Below are 16,004 nucleotides of genomic sequence, written 5' to 3'. Positions count from 1 at the left end.
AATCCTCCTCCAGCTCCTCCTCGGTGTGGGGATGAGAGGGAGGGGAGTCTGTGGGAAGGCTGGAGCCTCCTGGACTGGACCGCCCCCCGCCTGCCAGCAGGTAGGACTGCAGCCCCGACACCAAGCTTCCACCTGAGCCCAGGTAACACAGAGCACTGCTCCTGGAGGACTGGAGGTCCCCTACAATGTCCACTCTGAGGACAGAACAACAAGGACAAGTTGGACCAGGAGGAGACAGATGATGCCTGCTGCTTTAGATGTTTGATTTTATGTCAGAGTTCTAAGTTAGAGGTCTTCCTAAGCCCAGACCCGGGACCAGAGTCAGTCTAGGTCCAGATTATGTTCAGTCAAAGACTGGAGTATAGCTGAAATTAAATGAAGTGCTGTCCAACCATGTCTACATGACCAGATGTAGTCCACGACCAGAAGAACATGTTCTTACGTGTTTGTCAGCATGTATGGTCATAAATCTTCAGTGGCACGTGAACCCTCACTGACACCGATGACAATTTACTCAAAAGCATAAAAGTATCATTTGGGTTTCTAGCGGTTCTGAGTGGCCAGATCTAATTATCCTTAGTTAGTCTGACTGTCCTCAGGTCTCTCTCAAATCAGGTTTCCCTTTTTCTAAAATTAATTTATGCACTTCAGATGTGGGTCATTTTTCCACAGGTCCTTTTTGAATCAGGTTTCTTTTTTTAACTGTTGAATTTGTGGTCACTATGGAGGAGGAGGAACAACCTGTTAACGAATGAGTCCCTGTTTTGTCTCTATTGCTGACACGATCACGAGCACGATTCACATTTCAGACCACGGTTTTGTGCTTTTCTGCTGAGTTAAAGTTGGAGCGTGGTCACAAACCAAGAACTGTAGCAGAGGCTGGCAAATGTGACCTATCATCATCGTTTCCTGCAAAATGATTTCACATGTCAGCAAACTTAATAACAGCAGACATGTGTGATGTCAACAGCAAAGGACCGTGAAGACCAGGGCTGTTTCTCAATACCGAGCTCGCCAAATTCGGACTTCTGTACTTTAAAGCTCGGACTTGGCAAGTTCGGCTCGGGAGTACGGACTCCCAGGAACGGAAGCAGCAGCGGACTTGATGACGATGCATTCTGGGATATCTGGCTATCCGAAGTCCACACAAGTCACCACCGAAGCAGGCTCGGTAAAACGGGCGGAGCGAGAACACACCCGGGTTTTGACTGTACTAGATGCGGACTTGTGAATTGGAACAGTACTTTGGCTGCGACTGAGGATGTTTCACAAGAACAGACAAGAACGCAGACTGAGGAACAGCACAGGATCCAGATCTCCTTTACCAAAGCAGTGTTGTGGTCGAACATAAAGGAAATCTTCTACTAGAAACACATGGAGGACGTCAGATGATGCAAATCCCTGAGACACAGGCCGCTGCATCCCGTTCAACTTTAAGCGCTGAAATCAAGGTAAGTTGGTTTCACTATGCAGGGTTAGGGTTAGGCCCGCCAAGACCTGGAGGGACTGTTTAATGATTCAGCTATAATTCTAAAGTTTAAAACATCACATCTACCTTTTTTGCAGTTTTCAATTATTCCCACAAAAAAAACTTTCACAATCTTTTAGAACCGCTGCTGCAAAATCATTCGTTCACTAAAAAGGTCCTGGAGGGCCTGGGAAATGAGCGGAGAGGATGAATGACACAAGGTCCTCTCCAGGCCTGAACAAGGAATGTTGTGATTACATGGTCAGCATCCCAAAGGCTGGGGGCGGCATTATTTCATTCACACTGAAGCATGTGTGATTTTCCTCTCATTAATGCGTTTGTTCTTGTGAATTACTGGATCATTTCAAAAGATCTGGGCCTTGAAAAAGGTTTTCAAACTAGCTGGTTAACACATGCTGAAGGGGGTCACACGTAGACATAGATCTGAAGTGAACTCCTGTTTGTCCTCACTTGGCCTCCTCTCCTGCTGCTGCTCCTCCTCCTCCGTTCTCCTCAGCAGGAGGAGTGTCGGCTCGCTCCTGTTTGATCCGGCTGACGGCCAGCAGCAGCTCCTCTGGGCTCAGGGACGGCTGGTCTGGACTGGCCTGCTGCAGCTGGGGGCCGCTGTGCTGCTGCTGCTGCTGCTGGGCCGTCAGGGTGTCGAAACCCCCGAGCTCGTCTGCTGAGGTTGTCTGTAACACATCATTGTGTTTAAATAAAATTAAAAAGAGATGCTAATATACTGGAGAGCACTGAAACGTAGAACACACAGAATTCACATGTTCCTGTGTGGCCCGGAGAAAACTCTGACAGCAGCCTCAAATTTAAAGTGTGTTTAGCTGCAGTTCCTCTAATGGCCACTAGATGTCGCTGAAATCAGACTGGAGTTCAGCTCTCAGCAGATCACTGAGCTTCTTCTACGGTCAGTCAGAGTTTTACAATCAGTGCAGTTACTTTTACTTTTTACCAAACTGTCTTAATTGCACAAACGTGCGGCGTGTTGTGCTCGTTTCAACCTGACGAATGCTACCTTTGCTCGTACGAAAGAGAAAATACTAAACACAAGATGTTCTTTAAAACCAGATCTATGATTTCAGGATTTCCAGGCGTCTCAGCCTGTTTTTGATCAGCATGGTTACTGAATTCATCCCAGAAATTAAAAGTGAATTAGTTCAAGCTTCAAACTGTAAGTTTTCTCTACACCCTAATCTTTGGCTTCTGCGCAGCGTTCGTGGAGTGTAACATAATGTGAAGCTCTGTGATTGGCTGTTTGTTAGTGAAATGCACCTTGGGAATTGTAGTTAACTTCTCTGCTGTGCACACGTTTCTTGCACCTGTTGTGTTTTTTATCAAAGAAGCAGATATTTTCTAACACAGTTGTTCTGATGATTCAACAGGAGAGAACGTGAGAACGTGACGCCACTTTTACTGCAGCGACACCGGATTCCACATAACACACCTGAGAGTCGCAGCACAGAGGCGAAGAGGAGGAAGAGGCCTTCATCATCATCAGCTCCATGCCTCGCTCCACGATGTTCTGGATCTGCAGGTACCCGGCGGCGTACATGAGCACCAGCTGTTCGCTGGCGGCCATGCTGAGGCGGCCCGTGTAACAGAAGGACAGAATCTGCTGGAAACACGTCGGCGTCACCGAGGACGGCAGCTCGAACACCGCCTGGGAGGACGAGGAAGAGGACGAAGAGGAAGAGTCAGCTGCAGAGCTGAACAGGTCTCTGAAGTACAGCGAGGAGGCGGCGAGGACGGCCCGGTGCGCCTTGAAGGCCTGACCCTACACCAGGATGGAGACGTCGCAGTAGTGACCAAGCAGGCGCTGCTCGTTCAGGCTTCCCAGCACGCTGCTGCCGAAGTCCGGGATCTCCACCTGCAGCAGCCCCTCTGACATGTTGGACGCCGTCGGTCCAGAGGAGGATGGGACAGGAAGCGACTGAGGGTTCAGACCAGCCGGTGATCCTGACCAGCCAGAGTTCAGAGCGTTTAAGTGTCAGGGATCCTGCAGATATCGCCTCCAAAACGTTTCAGATCCATGTCGTTGTGGAGGAAACAGGGATGTCAGAGGTCAGAGCAGGGGGAGGCAGAGAGAGGGGAGGTGGTGTTGAGTCAGAGCAGGAGGAGGAGACTGAAGATCATCAGGATGGAGGTCAGCGCGGCACAGTGACACAGCTGGAACAAGAGGAGGGAGGAGAGAGGAGGGGGAGGAGGGAGGAGGGGAGAGAGGAGAGAGGAGGAGAGGAGGAGGGAGGAGGGAGGAGAGTGGAGAGTGGAGGGAGGAGAGTGGAGAGAGGAGAGAGGAGGGAGGAGAGAGGAGGAGAGAGGAGGGAGGAGAGAGGAGGAGGAGAGGGAGAGGAGAGTGGAGGGAGAGGAGGGAGGAGGGAGGAGAGTGGAGAAAGGAGAGGAGGGAGGAGAGTGGAGGGAGGAGGGAGAGGAGAGAGAAGGGAGGAGAGAGGAGGGAGGAGAGTGGAGAGTGGAGAGAGGATGGAGGAGAGAGGAGGAGAGGAGGGAGGAGAGTGGAGGAGAGGAGAGGAGGGAGGAGAGTGGAGGAGAGTGGAGGAGGGAGGAGGGAGGAGGAGTTTAGAGGTTTCACAGTTTCACACCTTCTTCTGCAGAACACCTGACACTTCTGTTCTTCTCTATTTATATTTGAACTTTACAAAAACATAAAAAGCAACTTTAAGTGACCAAAGAAAGAAAAAGAGCCCAAAGTGAATGTAAATAATGAATAACAGTCAAATTGTGCACAAATCTCAGAACAAAATAACTTTTTATGTATTTAGTATAATCTAATTTCACGTGTTAAAAAGTGATTTAAAACAAATTCATTACTATAACAAAAGGTAAATAAATCTAATAAATAATATAAAATGTGATAAAACGGGAAAATAATTAAAAAGTGACATCTGACAGCTGCACAGAGGTTAAATAAAGGTTATAATCTGTAAAACTTCAGTTAAATTGTTCTTACATGTTTTCTGTTCTGTTCCATTATCAGCTGCTACCTCAGGAAACTAACAGTAAAATCCACAATCCTTCATTTGACTTGACACGTTTATATTCTGAGAAGCACACAGACAGAAGTGCATCAGGGGGCCGACAGAGGGCCGATAGAAGCGTGACAGGGGGCCGATAGAAGCGTGACAGAGGGCCGACAGAGGGCCGATAGAAGCGTGATAGAGGGCCGATAGAAGCGTGACAGAGGGCCGACAGAGGGCCGATAGAGGGCCCTTAGAGGGCAGACAGAAGTGTTACAGAAGGCCAACAGAGGGACAACAGAGGGCCGATAGAGGGCCGATAGAAACGTGACAGAGGGCCGACAGAAGCGTGACAGAGGGCCAACAGAAGCGTGACAGAGGGCCGACAGAGGGCCGATAGAAGCGTGACAGAGGGCCGACAGAGGGCCGATAGAAGCGTGACAGAGGGCCGACAGAGGGCCGATAGAAGCGTGACAGAGGGCCGATAGAGGGCCCTTAGAGGGCAGACAGAAGTGTTACAGAAGGTCAACAGAGGGCCAACAGAGGGCCAATAGAGGGCCGATAGAAGCGTGACAGAGGGCCGATAGAGGGCCCTTAGAGGCCAGACAGAAGTGTTACAGAAGGCCAACAGAGGGCCAACAGAGGGCCGATAGAAGCGTGACAGAGGGCCGACAGAGGGCCGACAGAAGCGTGACAGAGGGCCGACAGAGGGCCGATAGAGGGCCCTTAGAGGGCAGACAGAAGTGTTACAGAAGGCCAACAGAGGGCCAACAGAGGGCCGATAGAGGGCCGATAGAAGCGTGACAGAGGGCCGACAGAGGGCCGATAGAGGGCCCTTAGAGGCCAGACAGAAGTGTTACAGAAGGCCAACAGAGGGCCAACAGAGGGCCGATAGAAGCGTGACAGAGGGCCGACAGAAGCGAGACAGAGGGCCGACAGAAGCGTGACAGAGGGCCGACAGAGGGCCGATAGAAGCGTGACAGAGGGCCGACAGAGGGCCGATAGAGGGCCCTTAGAGGGCAGACAGAAGTGTTACAGAAGGCCAAAAGAGGGCCAACAGAGGGCCGATAGAGGGCCGATAGAAGCGTGACAGAGGGCCGACAGAGGGCCGACAGAGGGCAGACAGAAGTGTTACAGAAGGCCAACAGAGGGCCAACAGAGGGCCGATAGAGGGCCGATAGAGGGCCGATAGAAGCGTGACAGAGGGCCGACAGAGGGCCGATAGAGGGCCAACAGAGGGCCGATAGAAGCGTGACAGAGGGCCGACAGAGGGCCCTTAGAGGGCAGACAGAAGTGCATCAGAGGGCCGACAGAGGGCCGATAGAGGGCCCTTAGAGGGCCCTTAGAGGCCAGACAGAAGTGCATCAGAGGGCCGACCGAGGGCCGATAGAAGCGTGACAGAGGGGTGACAGAGGGGTGACAGAGGGCCCTTAGAGGTCAGACAGAAGTGCATCAGAGGGCCAACAGAGGGCCAACAGAGGGCCGATAGAAGCGTGACAGAGGGCAGACAGAGGGCCAATAGAAGCGTGACAGAGGGCCGACAGAGGGCCGATAGAAGCGTGACAGAGGGCCAACAGAGGGCCGATAGAAGCGTGACAGAGGGCCAACAGAGGGCCGATAGAAGTGTTACAGAGGGCCAACTGAGGGCCGATAGAATCACGACAGAGGGCCGATAGAAGTGTTACAGAGGGCCCTTAGAGGGCTGACAGAAGGCTGATGAAGGCTGAGTGTTTATTAATTTTAATCAATCAATATTTTTTACACATTTCTTATTATAGTTATATTATAGTGTCTCTCCTCTGTGATCAACACAAAAGTCTGCTTCTCTGTGACTGTGTTTCACTCTGACGGTGCAGGACAAAACACATCTGAACTAACACTCCCTGTGGCAGAAGTGATGTCACACAGTCCTGCAGTACACCTGTACGTCGCTGCAGCAAGGTGAGACACAACAGCAGGTAAATACAAAGCAGTGTTTAGCAGCATCAGATCAGAAGCAGCTGAAATGTGTCCACAGAGTAGAGTGCAGTACAGTAGAATGCAGATCCGGAGAGTCCAGTACAGTAGAGTGCAGTACAGTTCAGTAGAGTCCAGTTCAGTATAGTGCAGTACAGTTTAGTAGAGTCCAGTTCAGTATAGTGCAGTACAGTTCAGTAGAGTGCAGTACAGTAGAGTGCAGTACAGTAGAGTGCAGTACAGTTCAGTAGAGTCCAGTTCAGTATAGTGCAGTACAGTAGAATGCAGATCCGGAGAGTCCAGTACAGTAGAGTGCAGTACAGTTCAGTAGAGTCCAGTTCAGTATAGTGCAGTACAGTAGAATGCAGATCCGGAGAGTCCAGTACAGTAGAGTGCAGTACAGTTCAGTAGAGTCCAGTTCAGTATACAACAGAGGGCCGATAGAAGTGTTACAGAGGGCCAACTGAGGGCCAATAGAATCACGACAGAGGGCCGATAGAAGTGTTACAGAGGGCCCTTAGAGGGCTGACAGAAGGCTGATGAAGGCTGAGTGTTTATTAATTTTAATCAATCAATATTTTTACACATTTCTTATTATAGTTATAGTATAGTGTCTCGCCTCTGTGATCAACACAAAAGTCTGCTTCTCTGTGACTGTGTTTCACTCTGACGGTGCAGGACAAAACACATCTGAACTAACACTCCCTGTGGCAGAAGTGATGTCACACAGTCCTGCAGTACACCTGTACGTCGCTGCAGCAAGGTGAGACACAACAGCAGGTAAATACAAAGCAGTGTTTAGCAGCATCAGATCAGAAGCAGCTGAAATGTGTCCACAGAGCGACTCTGACTGAAAAGTTAGTCTCTGCTCTCTGAACTGAACAGTGGAGAAACAAGGAGGGAGTCAGGGGCGAGAATGAATTCCCATAAATGACGCATCAAACAAGCCGACTGAAGGAGGTTCATGGTGACATCATGTCTTTCTACCTCCTGTCTCTCATGTCTTGACCTCAAGCGGCCCGTCCATTTGTTCCATTTCCTCTTTCAGCTTCAGGCTAAACACACAGTAAAATTGTGGCCTGACATCACCACATCCACCAGATATCAGATATCAACTTCATCTACCTACAGAGATCACTGTGTAGCAGCAGCAGCTGTTTCTATCATGAAAAAGCTCAGATGCTTAATGTGGAGTGGTGTAGGCAAACAGCCAGGTATTAAACATCACTAAGACCACCATCGCCACCACCACTATTTTCATGATCAACACATCACCACCATCACCAGATCACTATCATCTTCATAACCACAGCACCATCACCAATACCATCACCACCATCATCATCATCACTATCACATCACCACCATCACCAGATCACTATCATCTTCATAACCACAGCACCATCATTATCATCACCATCACCAATACCTTCACCACCACCATCATCATCATCACTATCACATCACCACCATCACCAGATCACTATCATCTTCATAACCACAGCACCATCATTATCATCACCATCACCAATACCTTCACCACCACCATCATCATCATCACTATCACATTACCACCATCACCAGATCACTATCATCTTCATAACCACAGCACCATCATTATCATCACCATCACCAATACCTTCACCACCACCACCATCATCATCACTATCACATCACCACCATCACCAGATCATTTTCATCTTCATAACCACAGCACCATCATTATCATCACCATCACCAATACCTTCACCACCACCATCATCATCATCACTATCACATCACCACCATCACCAGATCACTATCATCTTCATAACCACAGCACCATCATTATCATCACCATCACCAATACCATCACCACCATCATCATCATCACTATCACATCACCACCATCACCAGATCACTATCATCTTCATAACCACAGCACCATCATTATCATCACCAATACCATCATCATTAAACCATCACCACCGCCATCACCATCATCACCAATACCATCACCATCATCATCACTATCACATTACCACCATCACCACATCGCTATCATCTTCATAACCACAGCACCATCATTATCATCACCATCACCAATACCATCATCACCATCATCATTAAACCATCACCACCGCCATCACCACATCACTTTCATCTCCATTACCACAGCACCATCACTATAATCACCATCATCAGCACTATCACATCACCACTGTCACCACTTACATCGCCACCACCACCATCCTCACCGTCATCAATATCACCATTACCACATTACCAATACCATAACCACCATAATCACATCACTATACCACCACATCACCATCATCACTACCATCACCACACCACCATTAATACAGCACCATCACTATCTTCACCATCACCAATACCATAATCACTATCACCATCACCACTACCACCATCGTAACCATCATCACTAAACCATAGCCAACTTTGATATCACCATCATCACCATTATAGCAGCACCATCACCATCATCACCACACCACCACATCAGCATCATCTCCATCGTCACCATTACTACCATCACCACCGCCATCATCACATCACCGCATCAGCATCATCTCCATTGTCCCCATCACCATCATGATCATCGCCACATCACCATCATGACCACGATCACCACCATCACCATTAATGCAGCACCATCACTATCTTCACCATCACCAATAGCATCATCACTATCACCATTGTCTCCATTGTCACTGCTATCATCCCCATCATCAAATCACCATTACCACATCACCATCATCACTATTGTCACCATTACCACATCACCATCATCAGCATCATGACCATCGTCACCATCACCACCGCCATCATCACATCACTACACCACCACATATGCATCATCACCATCGTCACTATCATGACCATCACCATTATCACAGCACCATCACTATCTTCACCATCAACAATACCATCACCACCATCATCACTATCACCATCACCACATCACTTTCATCTCCATTACCACAGCACCATCATTATGATCACCATCATCATCACCCTCACCAATACCATCACCTCCACATCATCAGTATCATCATCATCACCATTGATACACCACCACGTAACCCTCATCGCCATCATCACCAATACCACCATCACTACACCACCATAATCATCTCCATAATCACTGTCACCATCATCACCATCACTACAATCACACTACAATCACAATCATCACCAGTCAAGTAAAGTCAAGTACAGTCCAAGATTCCAGTACACTATAGTGCAGTATAGTAGAATGCAGATCAGTAGAGTCCAGTAAAGTAGAGTACAGTACAGTTCAGCAGAGTCCAGTACAGTAAAGCCTAGTGCAGTACAGTTTAGTACATTCCAGTAGATAACGTATAGTCCAGTACAGTAGAGTGTAGTACAGTCCAGTAGTCTAGTACAGTATAGTTCAGTACAGTGGAGTGCATACAGTCCAGTACAGTAGAATGCAGATCAGTAGAGTCCAGTATAGTCGAGTGCAGTACAGTTTAGTAGAGTCCAGTTCAGTATAGTGCAGTACAGTTCAGTAGAGTGCAGTACAGCATAGTGCAGTACAGTTCAGTAGAGTGCAGTACAGTATAGTGCAGTACAGTTCAGTAGAGTGCAGTACAGTTCAGTAGAGTGCAGTACAGTAGAGTGCAGTACAGTAGAATGCAGATCCGGAGAGTCCAGTACAGTAGAGTGCAGTACAGTTCAGTAGAGTCCAGTTCAGTATAGTGCAGTACAGTTCAGTAGAGTGCAGTACAGTATAGTGCAGTACAGTACAGTATAGTGCAGTACAGTTCAGTAGAGTGCAGTACAGTAGAGTGCAGTACAGTAGAATGCAGATCCGGAGAGTCCAGTACAGTAGAGTGCAGTACAGTTCAGTAGAGTCCAGTTCAGTATAGTGCAGTACAGTTTAGTAGAGTCCAGTGCAGTACAGTATAGTGCAGTACAGTAGAGTGCAGTACAGTATAGTGCAGTACAGTATAGTGCAGTACAGTAGAGTGCAGTACAGTAGAGTGCAGTACAGTATAGTGCAGTACAGTTCAGTAGAGTCCAGTTCAGTATAGTGCAGTACAGTAGAATGCAGATCCGGAGAGTCCAGTACAGTAGAGTGCAGTACAGTTCAGTAGAGTCCAGTTCAGTATAGTGCAGTACAGTAGAATGCAGATCCGGAGAGTCCAGTACAGTAGAGTGCAGTACAGTTCAATAGAGTCCAGTTCAGTATAGTGCAGTACAGTTCAGTAGAGTCCAGTACAGTGGATTCTAGTACAGTCCAGTATAGAAGAGTCCAGTCCAGTCCAGTCTAGTACAGTAGAGTCCGGTACAGTAGAGTCCAGCACGGTACAGTAGAGTCCAGCACAGTACAGTCTAGTACAGTAGAGTCCAGTCCAGTCCAGTCTAGTACAGTAGAGTCCGGTACAGTACAGTCTAGTACAGTAGAGTCCGGTACTGTAGAGTCCGGTACAGTAGAGTCCAGCACAGTACAGTCTAGTACAGTCCAGTACAGTCCAGTAGAGGTGAGTTGAGCCTGCCTCAGAGTTCAGCTCAGTTCAGCGTTATTGTTGTTTACAGTGCAGCTGCAGCAGAGAGACAGACAGTCTGAGCAGACAGACAGCTCAGAGAGACACACAGGCAGCAGGGAGACAACAGTGTAACCATACAGACAGACAGGTAGAGACGGACAGCTGTTTTAAAAGAAGAAACAGAAACAGTTTCAGACAGTTAGAGGAGGATGGATGCGAGACAAGCAGACAGACAGGTAGCCAGAGAGACAGACAGCTCCTCACCTCCTCTCTGCTCCTCTTCCTCCACTGCTTCTCCTCCATGCAGCGGGCAGGACGGCTGGCTGGGAGAGGTTTTCTTCTTCTCCTCCTCCGCTCAGTCAACGCATCGTCTGGTGTGTCACAGCAGGGAGGGGGGGGAGGGGGTCAGAGACACAGCAGACAGCCGAGGAGGAGGAGGAGGTGGAGGTGGAGGGAGGAAGAGGAGGAGTCATCTGAGGACAGCGAGGGAGCTAATGCGGCTAACTGCCCTGCAGAGGACAAGAGAGGGAGAGAGAGAGAGAGGGCGAGAGACATAGAGGCAGAGTGTAGAGTGAGGGGCGGGCGAGCAAGCATGCATTACACTGCTTATCCACTACAGAGCATTATAGACACACAAATACAGAAATACACACTAAAGACACACGTGTACACTGTCTCACACACACACACACACTCAGAGGCTGTGTGTGTGTGTGTGCATGTGTGGCATGACTTGGCCAAATGCACAGCGCTGCATTGCAGTGCTGAGGCTGAGTTGGCATGCCGAGTACATAGCGTGCATACTGCGACTGTGTGCCAGGCTGACACACACACACACACACACACACACACACACACACACACACACACACTGAAACAGCAGCAGCTTTTTGCAGCCTCAGCTTCCACCATCATAGTTCAGAATAGTTTCTAACATTAGAGACAGACAGAGAGAGAGACAGTCTGTCTCTAAGCCTGTCTGTCTGTCACAGGTGTGGTGTCTGTATTTAAAGTTCTCCATCCAGTATTAAAGAGAGAGACAGGTGGAGGTGCTGATGTTGAATAAGGACTTGTGTGTGCTGCATATGAGTGTTTGATGATTGTGTGTGTGTAGGTGTAAAAGTGTCCATTTGACAATAAGAAAATAATTTAAATTGCTGCATTATTGTTGAGGGCACACGCTAATGTTAGCGTTATCTTAAGCTAATGCTAATGGCTCTAAATGGGAGGGTGAACAGTTTTGCTCTAACCTTATTGCAACTCTTCTTGATACTAACTGCTGGGGGCATAAACTCTGTCCTTCACCCACGGCTCGACAAGTCTAGTCTTGTCCCAACCAACCCCGCAGCATGAAGTTATTATTTGGTGAAAAGGCTTTGACTGCGTTGAGCGGGACTACCTAAACGCAGTGTTAAAGACATCTTTGAAGGTTCTCAGTCATCCAGGTCACAGTTCTCCATGGAAGAGTTAAAACCGCAGGCAGCTGGTTTGAAGACACTGGAATATGTTTCATCCAATCGGCTTATTCAGTTCTGACGGACTGACAGGGAGTCCCAGCTATTTGTTATCAAGGTGATGGATACCGCTTGGTTCGTTAGTGCTCCTGGTTGTACAATGGTCTCTCTATTCTGGTGGTGGAAGAGGCCATTTACACCAGAATAGAGAGACCATCTCTGAACAAAGGAGGAGGTTTGCGACACCACTTATCCACCACCCGTCCTTTCATCTCTTCCCAGCGGACTGAAGAAACATTCACATCTGGCCTCATGTGACGATGCCAACAACAGTCGTTTAGACTCTGCCTTAGGTGACTCCAGCGACTGTTGTTACAGCAGCCAGGAGCACTGACGAACCAAGTGGTATCTATCACCTGGATAACGACCCCGCAGAGGTTTAATAGCTTGGACTCCCTGCCAGACAGCCAGAACTGAAAAAGCCTCTAGGATGAGAGACAAAACATCTTCAACCAAGTCCTGTTGCCTTTGATTTTAAACTCCCTTTGTTAAAGATACTTTTTCACTTGGATTAAAACCTTATACTCAGCGCCTAAAGCCTCTGTTCATACCACTATGACCTCCAACAAGGACACGACTGCTGTCACTCTACACTTCCATGAAAGAAATCAGTGAGGAGGATAGAAATGACCCACAAGGTGTCACTCTACGCAGATGATTTATTCCTTTAACCTCTTAACATTCCAACGGCCCGCCTCATAGCAACTTAATCCACCGATCGATTATAATCCAATAAAAACGGTCTTGTTACGTTGTCAAAGGTCCAGACGATCCAATCCAGTAAAAACATTTAGTCCAAAACACATTATTCCCTCAGTAAATCCCCAGGGACAGCTAATTTGCCCCAATAAGAGCTCACATGTACCTTTCACAGCCTTCAATAGCCAACGAGAGCCTGCGCTGTAAGGAAGGGCCAGCCAATTGCAAGCAATTGTGCCAATGACTTTCACTTCGTGTAGCCAATAAAATTCTGCAAATTACAATATACAGCTTTGAGTAGGAAGTTCATGATCAACCATCAAAAAATCACATCTGCGTCGAGCTACTGGCTAAGACGGAATGATGCAGCAGCAGCCGCTATGGGGCGGTGCCATTTTAGAAAAAATACGCTGACATACACTCACAAAAACCTGTGTGTCATTTTTCATGGTATTGGTATGAAATTTAAACTATTATTAGTTAAGGCTTTATGCTGTGACCCTACAGTGTTTCCCAGCTGTAATTGTCTGCATGCATTTGTTAGCAAGCATTTTCAAGCGGAAATGAAAAATATATTAGTTTTCGATCTGCCTTGAATAGGCGTTTTGCATGAATTTTACAGGACTGTTAAGAGGTTAAACCTCAAACCCAGAAAGCTCCTCACTCACTAGAAGTATTCAAAGTGCTTTACATATCTGGGGATATGTGCAACAAGACCATTTACAGCACTCCATAAACATAACTTTACCTGACTTCTAGACCATACCAAGACAGACGTGACCCGGTGGTCGAATCTCTAAATTTCTTTAGCAGTGTGTGCTACCAAGATCCCTATACTTGTTCCAAAATAATCCTGCTCATCCATCTTACCCACTATTACTGGGCTGCAAACAAATCTACTTGGACACTCACAGAGATACCGGACAGACTTCCGACACCACTGTGTCACTCCTGACCTCTCCACTACCTCTAAACCTGGGTACTCATGTTAAAAATCCCAATGTTAAAACTTCCCTTAGAATCTGGAACTAATTCAGAAGAAACTTTTTTCTCTGACGACACTTGATCACCTTTTCTTACCACCACAAAAAGACTCAGAGTTTATGTTACGGCAAAGAGATTGGTTAATTGATAAGGATTTTACTGCATTTGACCGCAAATGCAACAATAACAATATTCCCAGCTCATTCTTTTTTAGATACCGCAAGTCTGGAGTTTTGCTAAAAAGCATAAAGCAAAAGCAAAAGAGGACGCTGTAGAGGAACTACTGGAACATATTTGGGAAGACAGTAAGACGGTTCATCCCTAACCCCAACCCTAATCTCCACCCTAAAGCCTAAACCCTGGACACAGAGACGTAAACCTGATTTATACTTCCCTGTCAAGTGTATGCCATAGCCTACGTGTAGCCCAGTATCCTAAGCCATCCCCTATGCTGTAGCATGACATGCACCTCCCCAAAAAATTTAACTACATGTTGTGGCAACACAGACAGGAAGAACTGTGACTGGTCGACTTGGTAGCATCGCATTTCCTACGAGGTCCCGGGAAGAGCTCCGTGCTTTGAAGACATCACCATCATCACTACCATCACCACACCACCATAATCACAAGTCCGATTGATACCAAATTTGCCTCATTTGTTCCACATGGGCCCCTGATGACACCTAAAACATTTGGTGCAGTTCAACCTAAAGGTGCTGCTATAATTGAAGCTGAAATACCGTGGGAAAATCCTATTTGAATGGGATTTAGAACCAAAGGACATTTTGCCTTGTAATGTCTTACGTGCTATTGGCACCTGCCCAGGGACTGCAAATGGGAATTAGCTTTTAGCTATATCTACTACAGCACATATATTGGGCATTGTCCCTGTTAAATAAATACATTTTACTGACAGTCGATGTTTGCGGCCGCCTTGCTTTCTGAACTCATCGTCCTCTGAGTTCAGCCGAGTTTACGAGCAGGAACTTCTGTTTCATTTGTCACCTCCGATCTCGGAAATATAATAATGTTCAATAATGTGGAAAATGTTATTGGGGCTCTTTCACTTTGCAAACCTCTAACATGTACAAGATGTATAACTCAATAAGGGAGAGGGAAAAGGGCAAAAAGCATAATATGACATCTTTGTACAACCTGAAAACATTTTGATGTCACCTGTTAAACAGTCACATTGAGGTGTTTTCAGGATGTTGAAAGAGCTCATATTATGCTTTTACCCCCTCTCCTTTATTGAGTTCTACACCTTTTCAGGCTGAAAAGAGGAGCTGCAGCAATGTGCAGTCTGACAAAAATATAACCATGTAAACCTGCTCTGGTACAAAGACCTGAATAAGATGAGGAACCAGAAAATGAGCAGAATATACGACCTCTTTGTAATAAAGTTGAGTACAGTAGATCCACAGTATTACTAACCATGTTATGAATGTCTGTTCTTCATGTGGCCGAGGAGTTTGAAGGAAGAGCAGCACGATGAACACACAGAAATGAAGTAGTGACTCGTGACAGGGTAATTTAATGATCAAATTTTATTCAACCCAACACTGGTAACAACGGCTCGCCCACAACTCACAACACTTCTTATTAATGTTCACATTTAATAAAAAAAATAAAAACATTTTCACACACGAGGGAGTTTCCTTTTACTCAAATTTAGTAAAACTGAGCTGTTTGCAGTTTCCACTGACGCTCGTTTAATCTGAACATTTAAAATATCGTTAACAGAACGGGGCCTTTAAACGTCCCACCCTGCACATATCTGGGTTTTTAAAGGACCCTTCTTGATCAGGTATCAGCTGATGTTTCGTTATCAGGTTTTTTAAATTCAGTATCTGTCCAGATCCATCAGGACGGCTCCGTG

The 16,004-nt window shown here is 47.0% G+C and overlaps 1 pseudogene; it reads right to left on the bottom strand.

Moving 5' to 3' along the window:
• Positions 1–1,796: 1,796 nt before the first annotated feature.
• Positions 1,797–11,410, bottom strand: LOC119911622 (annotated as a pseudogene).
• Positions 11,411–16,004: the final 4,594 nt, after the last annotated feature.

The sequence above is a fragment of the Micropterus salmoides genome, unplaced genomic scaffold (genome assembly GCF_014851395.1).
Source record: "Micropterus salmoides isolate LMB-PRFRI ecotype aquatic unplaced genomic scaffold, ASM1485139v1 Ms_hic_scaffold_2, whole genome shotgun sequence".
Classification (NCBI taxonomy): domain Eukaryota; kingdom Metazoa; phylum Chordata; class Actinopteri; order Centrarchiformes; family Centrarchidae; genus Micropterus; species Micropterus salmoides.
This window is presented reverse-complemented; position numbering and strand designations above follow the sequence as displayed.